General features: G+C 41.8%; 1 protein-coding gene and 1 pseudogene across 25 annotated transcripts in view; one reads left to right on the forward strand and one right to left on the reverse strand.

The window, feature by feature from the left end:
- Positions 1-20,996, forward strand: part of BCL2L11 (BCL2 like 11) — a 145,031-nt gene that overhangs the window by 101,054 nt on the left and 22,981 nt on the right. The gene's annotated exons all lie outside the window — the stretch shown is intronic.
- Positions 1-20,996, reverse strand: part of LOC118544625 (NADH dehydrogenase [ubiquinone] 1 alpha subcomplex subunit 1 pseudogene) — a 297,076-nt pseudogene that overhangs the window by 51,302 nt on the left and 224,778 nt on the right. The window contains exon 3 of one of the 20 annotated variants that reach the window (XR_013441708.1): positions 5,357-6,598. The exons of the other annotated variants lie outside the window; for them this stretch is intronic. The product of XR_013441708.1 is annotated as an NADH dehydrogenase [ubiquinone] 1 alpha subcomplex subunit 1 pseudogene, transcript variant X25 (transcript). Of the gene's footprint in view, positions 1-5,356; positions 6,599-20,996 lie in introns of those variants that run through there. 20 annotated transcript variants of the gene reach the window in all.

Genomic DNA, 20,996 nt, shown 5'->3' on the forward strand with positions numbered 1-20,996 from the left:
GCATAATATATATTTTTAATTTGTAGAATTCAATTTTACATGTTCTGAACCACAGATGTGAAAATAATATGAGCACTGTGAAACTCATATGTTTCAGGAGCTAAAAATAAGGAACATAAAAAGATACTTCCAATGGATAAAGAAGATGAGATCACTTTAAACAGAAAGAAACATCTACAGATACTTTGAGAGAATGAATGGAAAAAGAAATACCATGAAGACATTAAGCATTAAGCAGGCTGCAGTGGGTATATCCATATCAGATGAAGTTAGCTTTGAGATAAAGAGTGCTACCAGACCTAAGAGGGACATGTCCTAATGACAAATGGATGTGTCATGTAGTAGACATTATAATTATCAACCTGTATGAGCCTATTAACAGAGCTTCCAAATACATGAAGCAAAAATAGTAGAGCTGAAAGGAGAAGAAGATAGTTCCACAATCGTAGTTGGAATGTTAACACCTCCCCTTCCCGGTCACTGATAGAGAAACTAGGTCTGGAATCAGTAGAGACATAGATGATCCATACAAAACCATCACTGTCTCTAGTTTTAGAACACTATACCCAACAACTGCAGCATAGACATTCTTTTCAGGTGCCTCTGGAGCTTTTGTCAAGATAAACCATATGAGGTTTATCATAAAATAAGTCTCAGTAAGTTGAAAAGAATTGGAATCCTACAGAGTATTTTCTCTGATTGCAATGGAATTAAATGAGAAATCAACAACAATGAGATATCTTGGAAGACCCCAGATATTTGGAAATCAAACAATACACTCTTAAATAACCTATGGCCCAAAGAAGAAACCATAAGGAAAATTTAAACATTTTTGAGCAGAATTATAATGAAAATAACATATTAACATTCATGAACTGTAGTTAAAGCAGTATTCAGAGGGAAATTTATAGTTTTATATACTTACACTAGAAAAGAACAAAGATCTACAATCAGTGACCTAAGGTTCTACCTTTAGATTATAAAAAAATGAGGACAGAAAGAAAGAAAGAAAACCCAAAATAAGTGGAAGAAAAGACATAAAAAATATAAGAACAGAAATTGGTGACATAAAAACAATTGGGTCTCTGAAAAGATCAACTCTAGCTAATCAAGAAAAGAGAGAGAGAACACAAGTCACCAGTATCAGAATAACACTGAATGTGCTACAGACACTAAAAGGGTAATAAAATAATATAAAAATCTTTATGCCAACAAATTTGACAACTTAGATGAAATGGACAAATTCCTTGAAAGATGCAACTTACCATAAATCACATATGATAAAACAGAAATCTGAACAACCTATACTTATTTAGGAAATTGAATTCATTATTAAAGAAAATGTTCCACAAAGAAAACTGTACCCAAGATAGTTTCATCAATTCTGTCAAACATTTAAGAGAGAAATAATGCAAATCCTTCACAAACTCAGAAAACAAAGGAGGCAGGAACACTTCCCAACTTATTTTATGAGGCCAGCATTGATTCTGATATAAAACCTGACAAAGATACTAGAAAAAAACTTTTAAAAACACAGGTGCAAAACCTTTTTTTTTTAAGATTTGTTTATTTACTTTTGAGAGAGAGAGCATGTGTGAGTAGGGTGGGGGGGGCAGAGGGAGAGAGAAAGAGAATCTCCAGCAGACTCCCTGCTGAGCATGGAGCCCCATGTGGGGCTCAATCTCATGACCCTGAGATCATGAGCTGAGCCTAAATCAAAAGTCCAACACTTAACGGACTGAGCCACCCAGGTGCCCGTGGGTGCAAAAACTTTTTAACAAAACATTCGTGGGGTGCCTGGGTGGCTCAGTTGTTAAGCGTCTGCCTTCAGCTCAGGTCATGATCCCAGGGTCCTGGGATCAAGCCCTGCATCGGGCTCCCTGCTCAGCGGGAAGCCTGCTTCTCCTTCACCCTCTCCCATGCTTGTCTCTTTCTCTGTCAAATAAATAAATAAAATCTTAAAAAAAAAAAATCGTAAGTTGAATCTAACCATCTACAGAAAGGATGATACATGCTTAAGTAAGATTCATACCAGAAATGCTAGGTTGGGTTAATATTAGAAAAATCAGTCAAGGGGCGCCTGGGTGGCTCAGTCGTTAAGCATCAGCCTTTGGCTCAGGTCATGATCCCAGGAGCCCCTCTTTGGGCTCCCTGCGGTGGGAAGCCTGCTTCTCCCTCTCCCACTCCCCCTGCTTGTGTTCCCTGTCTCACTGTGTCTCTCTCTGTCAAATAAATAAATAATCTTTAAAAAAAAAAAGAAAGAAAGAAAAATCAATCAAGGGGCGCCTGGGTGGCTCAGTCATTAAGCGTCTGCCTTCAGCTCAGGTCATGATCTCACTCCCTGTCCCACTCCCCCTGCTTGTGTTCCTGCTCTCACTATTTCTCTCTCTCTCTCTGTCAAATAAATGAATAAAATCTTAAAAAAAAAAAAGGAAAAAATCAATGTAATCCACCATATTAATAGAATGATGGAAAAAATTGTATGACCATTGCAACAGAGACAGAAAAAGCATTCAACACTCATTTATAATAAAAACTCTTGGAAAATGAAGAAGAGAAGAGAATCCTTCAATCTGATAAAAGGATAAAAGGTTTTATGAAAACCTACAGCTAACATCATATTTAACCGTGAAATACTGAATGACTTCCCACAATATTAGGAACAAGACAAAGATATCTACTCCCACTCCCACCTATTCCATTCAACATTGAACTAGAAGTCTTAACCATTGCAGTATTGCAAGTAAAGGAAATAAAGGCATAAAGACTGGAAAAGAATTATTACTAACTTTCCACATGATATGATTGTTTATGTCAAACATCCTATGAAATCTATAAAACAACTATTAGAACTAATAAATCAATTGAACAAGATTACAGGATACAAGGTTAATGTTATAATATCAATTGTAGGGGTGCTTGGGTGGCTCAGTTGTTAAGCATCTGCCTTTGGCTCGGTTCATGATCCCAGGGTCCTGGGATCAAGCCCTGCATCGGGCTCCCTGCTTTGTGGGAAGCCTGCTTCTCCCTCTCCCACTCCCCCTGCTTGTGTTCCCTCTCTCGCTGTGTCTCTCTCTGTCAAATAAATAAATAAAATCTTTAAAAAAATAAAATAAAATATCAATTATACTTTCATATAGTAGCAGCAAAAATTTGGAAAATGAAATTAGAAAAACAATTCCATTAAAAATATCATCAAAAAGCATAAAAGAGGGGCACCTGGGTGGCCCAGTTGGTTAATGTCCAACTCTTGATTTTGGCTCAGGTCATGATCTCAGGGTCATTGGATCGAGCCCTGTGTCTGGCTCACTGCTCAGTGTGGATGGAGTCTGCTTGAGATTCTCTCTCTCCCTCTGCCCTTCCTCCTGCTCACATACACCTCTCTATCTCTCTAAAATAAATAAATCTCTCTAAAAAAAAAAAGCATAAAAAACTCAGGAATAAATTTAACAAAAGGTGGGCAAGACATTTATATTGAAGAACAGAACATTATTGAAAGAGATTTTTAAGAGACCCAAAGAAATGGGGAGATATATTTATGTTCACAAATTTGAAGATTCAGTATTGCCAACATGTCTGTTCTCTACAAATTGGTCTATGGGGTCACTGCAATCCTAATACTTCTACTAGTGGGAATCTTTTGTAGAAATTTACATACTGATTCTAACATTTACATAGATATGCAAAGAATCTAGAATATCTGAAATGATCTTGAAATAGAAAAACAAATTTAGAGTGCTCAAACTACCTGACTTGAAAACAGTATAAAACCACAGTACAAGATAATATGATAATGCTATAGGGATCGACAAATAGATCACTAGATCTAAACAGAGAGCCTGGAAACAGGCCCCCACTTCCACAGTCATTTGGTTTCTGACAGAGGTGCCAAAACAATCCAGTGGGGAAAGAAAAGTCTTTTCAAAAAAATGATGCTGTATTGGGGCGCCTGGGTGGCTCAGTTGGTTAAGCGACTGCCTTCGGCTCAGGTCATGATCCTGGAGTCCCTGGATCGAGTCCCGCATCGGGCTCCCTGCTCGGCAGGGAGTCTGCTTCTCCCTCTGACCCTCCCCCTTCTCATGTGCTCTCTCTCTCATTCTCTCTGTCTCAAATAAATAAATAAAATCTTTAAAAAAAAAAAAATGATGCTGTATTAATTGGATGTTCATATGGAAACCAACAAACAAAACCTCAACTCCTTTCTCACACCATAAACAAAAAGTAATTTGAAATAAATCATGGACCAATATGTAAAGCCCTAAAGCTTTTCAAGAAAACCGTATGAGAATATCTTCAGAACCTAGAGATAGGCAAATGTTTAACAAGCAGGTAACAGAAAGCAAAAAGAAAAAAAGGAAAATCAATAAATTAGTCTCTATCAAAATTAAAAGCTTCTGCTGATAAAAGATTCCATTAAGAAAATAAATAGGCAAGCATTTCAGGAGAGAATATTTGCAAAACCTCTGAAAAAGGACTGATATCCTGGATATATAATGAACTCTTTCAATTCAATAATGAAAAGACAATGCAATTAAAATGGACAAAGGAGCTAGGGGGCACCTGGGTGGCTCAGTCATTAAGCGTCTGCCTTTCAGCTCAGGTCATGATCTCAGGGTCCTGGGATGGAGCCCCGCATCAGGCTCCCTACTCAGTGGGGAGTCTGCTTCTCCCTCTCCCGCTGGGGCTCCCCCTGCTTGTGCTCTCTCTCTCTGTCAAATAAATAAATAAAATCTTAAAGAAATGTTAAAAAAATAAATAAAACAGACAAAGGAGTTGAATGGACACATCACAAAAGAAGATAGACAAATGGCTAATAGGGATACAAAAGGCACTCAACCATTACTCAGCAGAGAAATGAAAGATACCACGACAGACCTACCTAAGATTAAAAAGACTAACATTACCAAATATTAGTGAGGATATCGCAACTTCTTACAAAACTATATAAACATCTACCCTGTGGCTCAGCAATTCCACTCCCTGTTTTTTTCCCAAAAGAAATGGAAAGGTACCTTCACAAAAAGGCTCATACAGGAGTCTTCACAGAAGCTTTGTTCGTTGGAATGGAAACACTCGGACATATCAGCTGTTCATGAACAGGAGAATGAATAAGTGAACTGTGGTATATTCAGAAAATGGAATGCTACACAGCGGTAAAAAGGAACAGACATTGATGGCACAGGAAGGATGGATCCCAGAAGCATTATGCTGAGCAAAATAAAGCGTACACAAACGAGTACACCTGTGTTTATAGGAAGCTCTAGAACAGGTACAACTAATCTATGATAGAAGAAAATCAGAACCGTGGTTGCTCCTAGGAAAGAAAGGATTAACTGGAAAGAAGCATAGAAGAATATTTTCAGGTGACAGCAACATTCTTTATTTTGATATTTGTCAAAAGTCATCTCAGGTACATTTAAGATGTGTGTGCTTCAGAGTTTATAAATTTTGTATTAAAAAAAAAGTCAACTTGACCAAGTATTTGGGGGACTACAAAAATATGACAAAGAGGATATAAAAAACAGACATGGAGGAAATTACAATTTCGAAGAGGAAAAAATAAATTATAAAAAATGAATAGCTGTCAATTTCACCAAGTTAATTCAAAGTTTATTTTATTAAAGAAATGAAGTCTGAAATGTTAACAGTGGCACCCTCTGGGGAGTGTAACGGGGGAAGAGGAGAGCTTCAATTTTCCCACTTGTCTACTGCTCATTCCTTTTTTACTGGGCATTTACTGGTTTCTAAAAATCATCTATTTTAAATTTAAAATGTTGTGATTCCCAGTGCATATACCATGCGCGCTCTTTGCCCTAATCACCTGCCTGAAAATAGTAAGACATTTTTAGAGGATCAGGCAGGCATTTGATTTACTTATGAAGCATTTGTTGATTGTGTAGGATGGATAAGGCACAGTGAAGTTCCCACATACACACAGCTGTCCCACCTTCAGAGAACTTAACCGGGGATGGAGAACAGTCCATAGCGAACTGAAACCATGGAAGGGGATTTTAGAGTGGGCTTTAAGAGTGTATATGCATCTCTTATGGAGAAAAAAAACAAACAGACCTCATTCTTGCGCTCTCTCACTCTCCCCTTTCTGTCCTCTTCCCACCCACCTATCTACCCATCGCCACCTAAGCTTTGCTCCATGCTAAGCTCATCACTTGTGATACGGGGAGTCAGGAGCTGCATGGATGGCTGGATGGGTACCTCCTCTTCAGTGGATGTTTGAATGGGCCCAGGACCCTCTCTGGAAACATGTTAGCATCTTTGAAGAAACTTCTGGGCCTGTGTCCACATGCAAGGTTACAAACTACAGCATAGCCTATGGCCTTCCAGACCCTGCCTGCAGCCTGCATGGGAAGGAATTGCCTGGCAGAGATTGTTTTCCTTTGTTCCAAACACACAGCTGTTTTCCTCTGGTAACCAGGTTCAAAGGCATGACGTTGGTCTTCTCTCTCTCCAGGGACCCTGATGCATGGGGCTTTGTGGTCCTTGGATTCTCAGGCTGCTTTTCACCAGAGGCTCCCTGCTCTCCCTGGAAGGCGGGCTTGGGAGGGTGCAGGAGCTCCTGAGGGAGGCTCCTCCCAATGTCCTGTGGTTGAGGGAAGAGGAAGAGGCTGAAGTCCGGCCTGCAAAAGGCCAGGCCTGGTGGGATGAGAGACGGCACCTGCCTATCCCTCATCACAGTGTTGGCAGGCCCTAGCCCAGATGCATCCCCAGGGAGGGAGGACCAATTTCATACACCAAGATTAGCTTCCACAGCAAGAAAAGGAGGACCCAAAGCAGAAATTATGTTCTGTTACCCGCCAAAATGAAGAAGGTATGGTTCTTACACCAGCAACCTGTAGACTCAGATTTGTACCTCCTACCCTGCATGTAGGAAGCCTCATTAAAAACAGACAAACAAAAAGCTTCACGCATAAAAACAAAACAACAAAACAGAAGAGAATGAAACCAACAAAAGAACAAAGATTTAAAAAAAAAAGTCCCCTCTGGTTTCCTTTTGGCTGTATTTCCATGTCCTATGGAAGACTGACAGCCAGTTCTAGTGGAAAGAGCACTGGACAGGGAGTCCAGAGAGCCCATCCCAGCTTCCCATTGTGTGGCCCTGAACAGATCAAAGCCTTTCTTGGGACGTCCATCTCCTCACCTACAAAGAGTCGACTTGAGCGAGTCCTTGAGGGCACCCGGCTCCCTTGAGATGCCCCGACTGACAGAGCTGTCTTTGCTGTCACATGGGGCATATTTAGGAGTTTCAAGAAGGTATCTCACAGGAGGGATAGACAGGAACAGCAGCTGAGCACTTGCTGTGTACCAGGCCTCGGGCCAACTGCCGGTCCGAGACGGGGATGCCGTTTCAGAGGAGGCTTCGGAGGTGAAGTACCCTGCGTGAGGGAGTCAGGATGCCAACCCAGGCCGACGGATTTTCACGCCCGCTGGCCCAGTACAGTTTGGGACTGAAATTATGAAAGTGCCTATCATTTCGCTTTTGTTGGTTTGGCAGCCGCAGTGCTGTTTTTCCACTGTAACTACGATCATGCTGGCACCGCACAGCATGGGGAAGGTATTAAACAAGCGGGTGTCAGTGTTTGCCCCGGCGGGTGCGCTAGGGCTCTGAGAGGCAGTGTGCTTTATCAAAGAAACACAACTGAAGAAAGGAATGTGTGCTGCTTTCTGGGTAAAATACTGGGTTGTTTTTGTTTTTGTTTTTTTTTATTCCAGTTTGCTCATCTTAAATCCTTTCAGGGTTCTAACTTTGAAAAAATGCACTTGTGATTTATTCTCTTTGAGGGTCAGGTGGATCCTGCATTTCTAGGTCTTCTTTTGTGTTTGCACACACAATGCTGCGAATGAAAATGCAGCGCAGGCAGGCTGGTGCCCTCACCAGGGTAGCAGAGGCCAGCGTGGGGCTCAGAGTCAGTGGGGAGGGGATGATGGGGAAGGAGGTGTTGGCCCGGGTTGGGCACCACACCTCCACTCCCGGGTTCTAGAAAAGTCAGTCTGAAACTTAGGCACATTGCATAGCACCCGTTCCGCACATGATCATGTAAGTGTTTGTTTTAGCACTGGACCTATTCTCTGTTCTGTCCAGTGAGGGCCATTTCTCCCATTCTCCAAGCTGCCCTGAGAGCTGGAAAGGCCCCGTGAGAAAGCTGACCTTCGATGGTGTCCCTTTCTAAGAGAGCCACTGTGTTAGTTAGGATTCTCTAGGGAAAGAGAATCAATAGGATGAGTATACATGCATGTATGTATATATGTATATATGTATTTATAATTACAGAAATGCGCTCACGTGGTTATGGAGGCAGAGAATTTCCACAATCAGGCGTCTGTAAGCTGGATCACCAGGAGACCGGTGGGGTCATTCCGTCTGAATGTGATGGGGGCTGGCGAGGGTGTAAGTCCTGGTCTGAGTCCGAAAGGCCGAGAAACAGTGATGTCCGCAGGCAGAAGATGGATGTCCCAACTCAAGCAGAGGGAATGAATTCATCCTTCCTCCACCTTCTTGTTCAATTCAGGCCCTCATGGACTGGCTGAAGCCCACCCACTTTGATGCAAGCGATCGTCTTTACTCATCCTGCCAGTTCAAATGCTGACCCCGTCCAAAGACGCCCTCACAGACACACCCAGAAAGGATGTTCTACCAGCCCTCTGGGAACCCCAGGCAACTTGACACATAAAACTAACCATCATAGCCATTCTCTATCCCTGGAAGCAGGAAACATAACCAGAGAATAAAAAGGATGTAAGTGGACCTGCGTGAATATGGTACATTATTACATACAAATACAACATTCATCTTTAAAACATTAATCATAGTAAAAGCAACATTCATCTTTAAAACATTAATCATAGTAAAAGCATTTGTAGCTTTAGTCCTCAATTTAAATCTTAAAAAGTGTAAAAATTTTCTGTGCAGGAAGGGGCAGGTAGAGAAGTCCTGCCATTTAAATAAGCTTAAACGTGAAGACCCCATCGGTGGCTCCAGGAATAACCCAAGTCCTTTTACAAAGAGCATAGCCTTTACTTCTCAAATAGAAAGACAAGATTAGGGTCAGGGACTTCACAGACTCCTCAATAAAACAAAGTTAAAGACAATATAATTTAAAACCACGTATCGGCTTTATTGGATAGGGTTCAGATTATGAAATCATGGTACCATTGAGAAGCCACAAGCTTCTCTTCACTGGCCAGTGGGGCCAGGAGGGGAAATATATAGTAAGTCATACCACAAGGTCACATTTTGATCTTCTAGCCTAAGACTGACCGAAGTATATTTAGTGTAATGTTGGGTTTTGACCAAATCAAATGCCTCTTCAGTAAAATTAATGTTCAGGCAAGTATAAATCAGCTTCAGTATTGAGGGCAGTTGCAAGGAGGGAGAGGGAAAGAGAACAGTTGCATCCCAGGCATCTCGGACAGTTTTCAGTGTGTGGAACTAAAAACTATGTGCTTATGTTTGTCGACTGGATGAACGGGATCGTGTATTTCCAATTTGGAAACTTGGGTATAATGTTAAACTCACTGAATAAGTGGGCCTCGCCAGCTCTCCTTACCTCTGTCCTCTCTTGCCAAACTGTTTATGTTCCTCGATTTGCTACTTCAGACCTGAGAGCCAACTCACGTATGTCAGTAGAGCCCGAGGAATCTGGCCCTCTCCAAGACCGCCACAAGAAAAAAGTGCAAACTGCACACATGGGGTGCCTCCTGACCCAAGTCTAAGGTCATCCAATCCAGACCCAAGACCGAGGTTCTTGGGCACAATCACCAAGATCCACCACGTGGGCAGAGTGTGCTGTCGGCCGCTGGAGGGCTCAAGACATTCCACACTGGCTTAACGTGTACCTCATGACTCTTTTGCTTCCTGTGAAGTTTAAACCATCTTTCTTCTTCCTGCTGTGATTCCCTCTGGGGCTGGTTCAAGGAATGTAGAGTCAGAGCCCCTTCACTCCCCTCACGGGCCATGCTCTTAGCCCTCATCTGCTTCTGTCCCCAATACTGACCCCTCTTCTGGATTCGCTGTGATCACAGCAATGACAGCATATCCCAGATGTCAGCCGTTCTCTGTCTTCTGGATCCTGCCTCCATGGGGTTAGTCTATTTTTAATCACATGCCTAACTCAGCACAGGACTCAAACTCTCTTTGAGACAACCAACGAGTCTGCTTTTCCAAAACTGGTGGTGAGAAGCACACACTTTACAGATGACGTTGAAGAGCCCAAGGAAGAGGTTAACCTCACACACTTCAAAGCCAAAACAAATTGCCTACTGGATAAGTTTCTTCTTTCCCCAAATTCTTTCTCTTTTAAGACCTCATCCCTGACCCTCCTCCTTCTGGAATCCCCATCTTCGCCCAGGAAAACGGAGTTCCTGCTCTCTTATATAGAGTAGCTTCTCTGCCCCTCAGAGGCTGAGGTGCCCTGCCCTGGCTTGTACCCAGGTGAGCTCCTCATAACACCTGCTCAACGACCTTGAGCCTGCCCTAGAAGGAGTCTCTAAAGTCTTCTTGAAACCTCACCTCCAACACCACCACCATTTATGGAGCGCTCATCTTGTGTCAGGTAGAAGACTCAGCATTTACAGATATTATTGCAGTGATCTTGTTATGAGTTAGGGAGTACAACGATGGGTGAGAACACTTGAGTTCTGAGAATCACTTGCCAAGAGGCTGTGTTCACTCCACCATGATTTTCTTACTCAGGTGTGTCCTTCTTGCAGCTGCCAAGCTGTTGATTTCTTCCCAGTGGATTTCTTATTGCATTCCCTATAATAGTTGCCCCAGACCCTCACAAAGCCTATAATCCAAGGCCAGATGGCCTCTGTGGTTTCTGCAAAATAGTTTCCTCGATGGGCCTTGTCTTCTGCAGACAGCTGTTTGCTCCACGCTCTTGGTGCCAAGGCCAACACTTCTTGAGCAGCAGCTGTTCTAAGCACATTTGGTGTGTGACTGCATTATTTCATTAATCCTCTCCACAACGTGTGGGCTAGGCTCTGTTAGTATCCAGAGCTGCTGCCCTAGATTCTGTCTCTCCAGCTTTCAAACCCCACCGCCTGTTTGACTCCACCCCCTTCCATGGCCCCTTCTCCAGGTGTGGGAGGAGCCCCTGCACTCCTCCCCTGCCGGGTAGACCTGGAAGAGCAACCAGCATGACTGCATGCCGCTGGTGTTAAGGCATAGAGGGACCGTCACTGGGAAGTGACTTGAACGCCTGATGAGCACACCACTCAGGCTACATGTCCTACTAACTTCATAACCAGAGAATGCGACATTATGGGGCCCCTCATTTAGAAGGACCAACAAGAACAATGGCAACAAGACTCAGAGAGGAGAAATGGACCAGCTGAAGCTCCCTTGTCAGTGGCTTTTATACAGAAATTTCTATCATACCGATGAGCAAATGAGCAAAAACTGACCCTAAGACCTCAATTCTAGGAGATGATAAGGAGTCCAGCACAAAATTAGCAATCTAATCCCCATGAGAGCAGCAGGGGGCTTGTACTGGAACTTGCTCTTCTAACTCATAAGCTGTGGGGTCTCTGGGCTTCAGTGCAGAGCCACAGGTGACCACACCCCCCCCCAGGCTCGGCAGAGCCCCAGCAGGGGGTTTCCAGATGTGGTCCTCGGCTGTATATTTGGTCTTCGTTTACTGTGGCCCAAGGCAGGTCAGACCACCTCTTTGCCTATCTAACTCAACTGAGCAGTTCCCTCAAGCGTCCTCAGGAACAAAAATGTTCAGAAGAGTGAAGGCTCACCTGAGTGTGTACATCTTCACTGGGAATCATATAACCACAAACTCTTCTAAAAACAAAATCCTAGAGGCGCCTGGGTGGCTCAGTCGTTAAGCGTCTGCCTTCGGCTCGGGTCATGATCCCAGAGTCCTGGGATCGAGCCCCATATCGGACTCCCTGCTCAGCGGGAAGCCTGCTTCCCCCACCTCCCACTCCCCCTGCTTGTGTTCCCTCTCTCGCTGTGTCTCTCTCTGTCAAATAAATAAATAAAATCTTAAAAATAAATAAATAAATAAATAAAAACAAAATCCTAGACAAACGCTGGGGTGTCTTGGCCAAGACTCAGATTCCCTGAGCTCAAATGAGACTAAATTTAATTCCAGCACCTTGATCTGGATTGGGCTTGATAAAAGGCTGCTTACTGCTGCTGCTGCTGCTGATGTTATAATATAATATAATTAACTATCATCATGATAATATTTATTACAGACAGATAGCTCATGTTAATCTGTAGGATACATTCATCTGCAGTGAGTTGTCCCAGAATGTATAATACAAAGGGGCTCATCGATTACAGCAAGAACACATGCCTAAGAAAAAAGCAAAATTCCAAGCAGCATGCAGAGAATAAAAAAGGGAAAAGATATGCATAGAACTACATCTCGAACAACAGAAGACTCTTCCTTGATGCACATGTGTCCCAAGGACTGTAGAGGTGATGGGCAGCTGCTCTCGGAGGAAGAAGGAAGACTTTTCATTCCTGACTCTTGTGTCTTTTAAACTGTGAACCATTAGACCACATTATCTTTTTTAGAAGATAGAGTACAAGTCACATACTATAGCATTCGCCCCTTTAAAGTATACAATTCAGTAGATTTTATATTTGCAAAGTCGCGCAACCATCACCACCACCTAATTCTGGAACATGTGCATAATTCACAAAAAAATCAGTACCCATTAGCTGCCACTCCCCATTCCCTCTCCTCTCGCCCCTGACAACCATGAATCTATTTTCTATCTCTGTGGATCTGCCTATCTAGGTATTTCATATGAATGTGAACTTTTGAGACTGGCTTCTTTCACTTAGCGTAAATCATGTTTTAGTATACATTAGTACTTCATCCCTCTTTATTACTGAGTAATATTCCATTATATGGATATACCACATTGTGTTTATTTATCAGTTAGTTGGTGGACATTCGCGTTGTTTTGACCTTTTGGCTATTATAAATACTGCTGCTATGAAGCATTCATGTATGAGTTTTTGTGTGAATATGTTTTCAGTTCTTTTAGATATATATGTAGGAATGAAATCACTGGGTCACATAGTAACTCTATGTTTATAATTTTGAGGAACCACCAAACTTTTTTCCAAAGTGGCTGCACTCATTTTACATTTTCTACCGATGTACTGAGGAATCATATTTCTGCACATTCTCAACACTTGTGTTTCTCTCTCTTTTAATTGTCCTAGTGGATATGATGTGACATTTCCTTGTGATTTTGACTTGCATTTATCTTATGACTAATGATATTAAGAATCTTTTCATTTGTTTTTTGTATATCTTCTTGGGAGAAATGTTTACTCGGATCCCTCCTCCATTTTTTAATTGGGATATTTATCTTTTTATTCTTGAGTTATACTAATTCTTTATATAATCTGGATACTAGACTCATCATATATCCAAAAGATTTGTAAATGATTTTTGCAAATATTTCTCCCATTCTGTGAGTTTTCACTCTCTAGATAGTGTCCTTTGAAGCGCTAAAGTTTTTAGTTTTTATGAAGTTAAATTTATTTTTTTCTCTAGTTACTTGTGCTTTTGGTGTCATATCTAAGAAATCATTGCCTAATTCAAGGTCACAAAGACTTATACCTATATTTACTTTTTAAAGTTTTATAGTTTCAGGGATGCCTGGGTGGCTCAGTCATTAAACATCTGCCTTCAGCTCAGGTCATGATCCCAGGGTCCTGGGATCGAGCCCGCATCCGGCTCCCCTCATCCGGCTCCTCACGTCGGGCTCCCTGCTTGGCGGGAAGCCTGCTTCTCCCTCTCGCACTCTCCCGGCTTGTGTTCCTGCTCTCGCTATCTCTCTCTCTGTCAAATAAATAAATAAAATCTTTTTTTTTTTTTTTTTTAAAGATCATCTTGGCTACTCTGAGTTCCTTACATTTTCATGGGAGTTTTAGGGTTAGCTTGTCAGTTTCTCCAAAAAGTCAGCTGAATTTTGGTATTTAATCTGTAGATGTCTTTTATCAGTTTAGAGAATGCCTATCTTTTCCTAGTTTGTTGAGTGTTTTTGTCATGAAAGGGAGTTGGATATCATCAAATGTTTTTCTTTCTTTTTTTTTTTTTAAGATTTTATTCATTTGAGAGAGAGAGAGTACACACACAAGTGGGGGGAGGGCAGAGGGAGAGGGAGATGCAGACTCCCCAGAGCAGGGAGCCCAACACAGGACTCGGTCCCAGGACCCCGAGATCATGACCTGAGCCAAAGGCAGACGCCCAACCAACTGAGCTACCCAGGCACCCCCATAAAATGTTTTTCTGTGTGTTTGAAAATATCATGTGGTTTCTGTCCCTTATTATATTAATATAGTGTATTATAGTGATTAATTTATGTATACTTAACCAACCTTGCATTCCTGGGATAAATCCTACTTGGTCCTCTTTGGATAAATCCTTTTTATTTATTGTTGGATTCAGTTTGCTAATATTTTATTGAGGTCTTTTGCATCTGTATTCATAGAGATATTGATCTATAGCTTTTTACAGATGTCTTGTCTGATTTTGGTATCAGGGTAATATTGGTGTAATAGAATGATTTACATCTTTCATTTTTTGGAGTAGTTTGTCAAGGATTTGCATCATTTCTTCTTTAAACATATGGTAGAATTCACCAATGAAGCCCTCTGGTCTTGAGGTTTTTCTTGTGGGAACTTTTTTGATTTCTAATTCAATCTCTCTACTTGAGATATACAATATAGGCTGATACAAACCAAAACTGGTTTGGTAGTTTATGTTTTTCTAGAAATTAGTCCATTGCATCTATGTTATCCAATTTGTTGATGTAGATTTGTTCACAGTATTTCTTACACTTGATTTTGTTTCTTTAAGGTTGGTAGTAATGTTCCCTCTTTTATTCCTGATATTAGTAATTTGAGTACTCTCTTCTTTTCCTGGTCAATACAAATAAAGGTTTGTCAGTTTTCATGATCTTTTCAAATAACTAACTTTTGGTTTTGTGATTTTCTTTATTGATTTCCTATCCTTTATTTCATTTATTTCTGCTCTAATCTTTATTAATAGTTTCCTTCTTTCTGCTTGCTTTGGGTTTGATTTTCTTTTTTTTTTAGCTTCTTACAGTAGAAGATTAGATTATTGATTTAGAAATTTGTTTTTAAATGTAAGTGTTCACAGCTATTAATTTACCTCTAGGCACTACTTTTGCTGCATCCCATAAATTTTGGTGTGTTTTCACTTCCATTTATCTCAAAATACTTTGCATTTCTCCTCATTATTTCCTTTTTTTGACACATTGGTTTTTTTCAAGTGCCTCGTTTAATTTCTCCATTTTGTGAAATTTCCAGTTTTCCTTCTGTTCTTGCTTTCGTGTTTCATTCCACTGTGGTCAGTGAAGATACTTCGGTGATTTCAATCCTTTTAAATTTGCTGAGATGTGTTTTATGGTCTCACATATGATCCATCCTGGAAAATGTTTCCTGTGTACTAGAGAAGAATGCATATTCAGCTGTTGTTGAGTGGAGTTTTCTGTAGATGTCTGTTAGATCTAGTTGGTTTATAGTGTTGCCCAGACATAGGACTTACTAGACAAAGTCTTAAATTTAGTTCAAAGAGCTAAAGGGAGCCATGTCTAAAGAACTAAAGGAAAATAACACAAGGTGGCAATTCTGGAAATCATATTCTCCCTTCCACTCCCCAGGGTTTGTTGCTGTTGCTGTTTGTTTGTTCAGTGACTTTTCTGATGTAAATCTGTAAAGTCTGTGGTCTTCATCCTGTGTAGGTACTAAAATCTCTGCTTGGTTAGCTTAATGGTCAGCTAATGATTGGACAGAGATTTCCTTAAAGGTCTAGAACCAATAAGTCTCCCAGTCCTTGCTGAGGTGCTCTGTAAGCATGTTAGGATATGCCTTCCACACTCAGCCAAGTAGTTGATAATTCTACTTTGGCCTCTGCTTGTGCAGAATACCAAGGTAGCCGGAGGTGAGAAGTTAGTGCCTTCTTGATTTTTTTTCTGAGTATATACACAGCCCTGACTATATGCAAAGTCTTACTTATCCTCATGGCCTTTGAGATTCCCCCGGAATATGCCAGAGCTTTTCAAAGCCCCTAGGCACATCCCATTTCCCAGTTTTTACTTTAAATTTTGGGTTAGCTTACTGTTTGCCCCAACTGGTAACCACGGCCTCAAGCATCTGTGAAGTTAAACAATTGCCTCTAAATGTTTTTAACAAATGCACTAGAGGAAATGGCTTTTCACACTGAGCAAACTGCAAGTCAGATTAAATGACAGATTTTCAAGTGGGGTCTTCCAGAGAACCACCAGACTGGTTTTTTCCACGATTGGAAGCTGTTGGTTTTCAGTGCTACCATGTAGTTAGAGAGAGGGTGATGGGTGTGGGGAGAGTTAAAATGCCATAAAGCTCACTGTTCTTAGTGAAATTTGACTGTTTTGCTTGAATAAACATTCTCTGGATGGCTGCAAGCCTTTGGTTGATTTCCAGAGTTCTGAAAAAGCTGATTCTAACTTTTTTTAAAATCAGTTTTATTATTGCTTTATAAGAGAATAAGAATTTTCAAAGGTCCTTTCTGCATGCTTTTTGCTGAGAGTCACCAGATTGCATTATCTCTTCAAACACTGTATCAATGAAATTTAAATTTAAAATTAAAAAGGCCTTAACATAATGCCTGGTCCATATGAACAAACTCTGTGGGTTTTAGAGTCAAGTGACCCAAATACCTTTTCTGAACAACATCTTTGGCTGCTCTCATGACCTCCAGTGCCTCTGCAGTGGTATGTGTGTCCCCACTCACATGTCTGGATGCTCGCCAAGTAGCACCAAGCCTGGGACGAAGCCTCCACTCCGCTGTGAGTTATCAAACCCTCACAGATAGTAAAATCCTCTGAGAATTTAATGTAGAAGAGTTCACTACACATTCACACACGAGACATTCAAGAAAATTTCACAAACAGATCCCTTCATTAGAGGGGCACTGTCCTAATTGTTAGAAGGCTTGGAATTTTCCCTGCACTGTGGGCTGCAATGTTGATGCTGCAGGGTTCTGGGGGTGTGGGATAATGATGCTCATTCTTTGGGAGCTGGGTACTGAGGAGGCCTTCAGGGTTCACTTTCTAATTCCTAGTCCACATCTCTCAATTATTTCACTACTTTGATGCACCTGCACTGTATCAATCCAGAAAGCATTGTACAAGGGCAGCTTTGAGGCAATCTCAAGCCCTCCTTGTTAAAGATGCCCTCTCAACCCCTGCCAAGTATTCTTTCTTTGAGAAAATTCAGCCTGCCAAAAGACCTGCATTGATTATTAATTGTTTCAAATCAATTTTAATCAATTCGTGTGGACTGTATCACCTATACATATTTTTGTGGAACAAAATAAAACCTACTGTGGTTTCTGTCCTAGTAGAGCATCCGACTCTTGACCTCAGGGACCTGAGTTCAAGCCCCACGTTGGGCATAAAGCTTACTTTAAAAAAAGAAAAAAGATAACCAGGTCCCTCGCAAGCTTTGAAGAAAGAAATATGGCAGTAAGCTGTACCACCTTCTTAGGATTAAAGTCACATTTTCTAGGAGGTTTTTTTCAGTGTAGTATTTCAAACGTGCATGAAAATGAACCTAGCCTCAACATCTGTCAACTGGTGGCCCATCTTTTATATCACCCTTATATTGATGTCACCACCCACTTCACAACCTACTCCTGTATTATCTAGAAGCAAATTTCAGTCTTTAGGTAATTTTGTTTGTAAAGCATTCAGTGTATATCTCCAGAAGATAAGCGTTCTTTCTTTTGTGACAGCTTTATCAAAGTATAATTGTCACATAATAAACTGTACATAATTGAAGTGTATATTTGAAGAGTTTTGACATATTTATACATCTCTGAGACTATCATCACAATTAAAATAATGAACATATACATCACCCCCAAAAATTTCCTTCTGCCACTTTGTAGTTCCTCTCTCCAGCTTTTCAGTCCTCTGCCCCCAACAGGCAACCACCAATCTGCTTTCTGTTACTATCAGTCATTTGCATTTTTTAGTATTTTATGTTACTAGAATCATAGTATGTATGTGCTTTGCCTGCCTTCTCTTATTCAGCATAATTATTTTGAGATTCCATCATGCTTCTTTGTGTAACAATAGTTTCTTCCTTTATTGTTGAGTATAATTCCACTGTATTTATATGTCACAATTTGTTAATCCATTCATCTACTGGGGTTCATTTGGGTTGTTTCCTGTTTCTGACAATTTGAATATTTGAGTACCAAGTCTCAAGTCTCTGTGTGAATATATGCTTTCATTTTTTTGTGGAGTGTAAGTAACTGGGGTGGAATGGCTGAGTCATATGGTAGGTATATTTTTAACTGTTTAAAAAAACTGACAAAATACTTTTCAAAGTGGTCATACTATTTTCCATTCCCACCAGCAGTGAATGAGTGTTCTGGTCTCTTCACACCCTTGCAAACACTTGGTATGGTCAGTCTTTTTCATTTTATCCACTCTAGTGGGTGTTCAATGATATCTCATTGTGGTTGTAATTTGCATTTCCTTAATGACTAATGGATGTTGACTTCAAGTGCTTATTTGCCAGTCCTATACATGGTGAAGTATCTGTTAAGCTCTTTTGCCCGTTTAAGAAAGTATGTTGTTTGTCTTCTTATAAATAACTTCTTTTTCATATTCTAGATACAAATCCTTTGTCATCTATATGTTTTGCAAATATTTTCTCTCGGTCCGTGCCTTTCCTTTTCATTCTTATAAATGTCTTTTGAAAAGCAAAAGTTTATTTTTTATTTTGATGAGATCCAGTTAATAAATTATTTCTTTTGTGATTTGTGCTTTATTTGTTGAATGTAACAAATTGGTGCCAAAACCAAAGTCACTAAGTTTTTCTCCTGTATTTTCTTCTAGGAGTTTTATGGCCTTAGCTCTTACATTTATGTCTATGATCTATTTTTGAGTGAACCTTTTTATATGATGTGAAGTAAAGATTGAGTTTCTTTCTTTGAAGAAATCCTATGTTAAAGAAATCTGCCTACCCTGATCCTGAATTCCTCTGACCACCAAAGCTTTTTCACATTAACACCCAGAGTAACCAGCATCCTGAAGAATACGCTTTAGGAAAAGCTGCTTTAGAAAACACAGGAGTTTGGCAAGAGGGTCTTTGCTTTGTGAAAATATCTTTGGCAGAGTCGGGGTACATCATTTTGCATTTTATTTACATTCCACGTTTCTTTTTTTTTTTTTTTCTTTTTTTTTTTTAAAGATTTTATTTATTTATTTGAGAGAGAGAGAGAGAGTGAGAGAGAGAGCGCAAGAGGGGGTAGGCTTAGAGGGAGAAGCAGACTCCCCGCCGAGCAGGGAGCCCGATGTGGGACTCGATCCCGGGACTCTGGGATCATGACCTGAGCTGAAGGCAGTCGCTTAACCAACTGAGCCACCCAGGCGCCCTACATTCCACGTTTCTATGTCTTGTGTTTCTCATGGCTTTATAAACATTTTAGGGAAGGAGAGTGTGATTTTTGTCTTTTTGAATCCCTGTCCCCTACCATCCATAGTATAGCATTCACAGTAGACACTCCATAAATGTCCAAGTGGGACTAATGAGTTAATTCAAATATTGCAACAGAGTCAAAAAGCACAGTAGGAAGGTGACTTAAGTGCCAGGCGCGGTCCTGGGTGCTGGGGATACAAGAAGAAGGAAGTCAGATGTGGAGCTGCCTGGAGCTCACCATCCAGTGGTGGAGATCCAGCCAAGAGCCACACAGAGGGGGCACCTCTGCCTGAGGCGTTGAGTTCTAAAGTCATCCCCAGGGCCCAGTTTTCCTGTAGCCAAAACTCCTGAAAACCTGAATGGAGGCACCACATTTGAGACAGACTTTCTTGCAGCTAGGAAGTCCTCACCGCCGGGTCTTTCCTCCAGGGTTAGGAGAGGAGCTTTCTCTTTGCTTGCAGTTGAAGGCTCGTACTTAGGAACTACACTGGCCCGTACCGTGTCTCCTTAAAGAGCAGCAAGCGGCAAGGACCAGGCACGGAGAGATCAAGACTCGCACTCCGGGTCCACTCTGGGGGATAACTGGAATGGCGCACAGAATTCCCGGCACCGTCCAAACGACTTTTTCTTTATTTTAAAAAGTGTGCTGAATTTGCTTAAGTGACAGTAGGAGCCTGTAAGGTGACTCCCTTCCCCGCAAGCTCGGCCTGAGCGGCAAAGACTGACCTTTGAAGGAAGAAAAAGGCCCTGGAGACCAAAAGAAGGACAATGGCCGAGGGGGGGAGGCGGCAAACCAGGGGACAGAGAATACACTGTCCTTGGGTCTCCCGGGACAACCCAGTGAAAATGGGGGAAAGGTACCCAGGGAAAACCACCACCAGAGGAATTTGAATGGGACCGGGGGACCCCGCTGAGGGGAATTAAGCAGAGGTAGCCTCCCCTGATTCAGAAGCAGCAGGAAGTGCCCCCCCCCCCGGCCGGCTGAAGGGTAAGGTTACCAGCCTGCCCCGGAGTACCTGGGAAACCGGTCTTACCGGCTTCGGCGGGGTCAAAGGGCAGCCTTCCCAGCAGGCTGCCTGGCTCTCTGGCTGCTCTTGCCTGCCTCCCCGCCCCCCGTCCCAGCCCCAGGGAACCCAGGCCGGAAGTTGCAGCAGACCGGGCTCCTGGGTCACTCCCCAGGGTACCGTCTCATCCCCCACCACGGGCGTGAGCACGGAAGAAATGCAAACGTGGCCCAGCGCTGACGCAGCCTCGCGCCCGGCCCAGAGCCTGCAGTTGCCCCAGCACCTGGGCTCTCGCAGGCTCGGACGCTGGAAGCTACTGAAGTTACATGTAATAAAGACCCGAGTGCAGACCAGAGTTTCAAAGCCCAGAGTCTGGGCTGGAGATAGAAGGCCTTTCCCCATCAGATGGCTTTGTTTTGCTTTTCCGCCGCATATGGGCCTTAGAATTTGCCAAGAAAGGTTACAGAGGCTGAGATTGTTTAGTTTGGAGATGAGAAAGC

The sequence above is a fragment of the Halichoerus grypus genome, chromosome 10 (genome assembly GCF_964656455.1).
Source record: "Halichoerus grypus chromosome 10, mHalGry1.hap1.1, whole genome shotgun sequence".
Lineage (NCBI taxonomy): Eukaryota > Metazoa > Chordata > Mammalia > Carnivora > Phocidae > Halichoerus > Halichoerus grypus.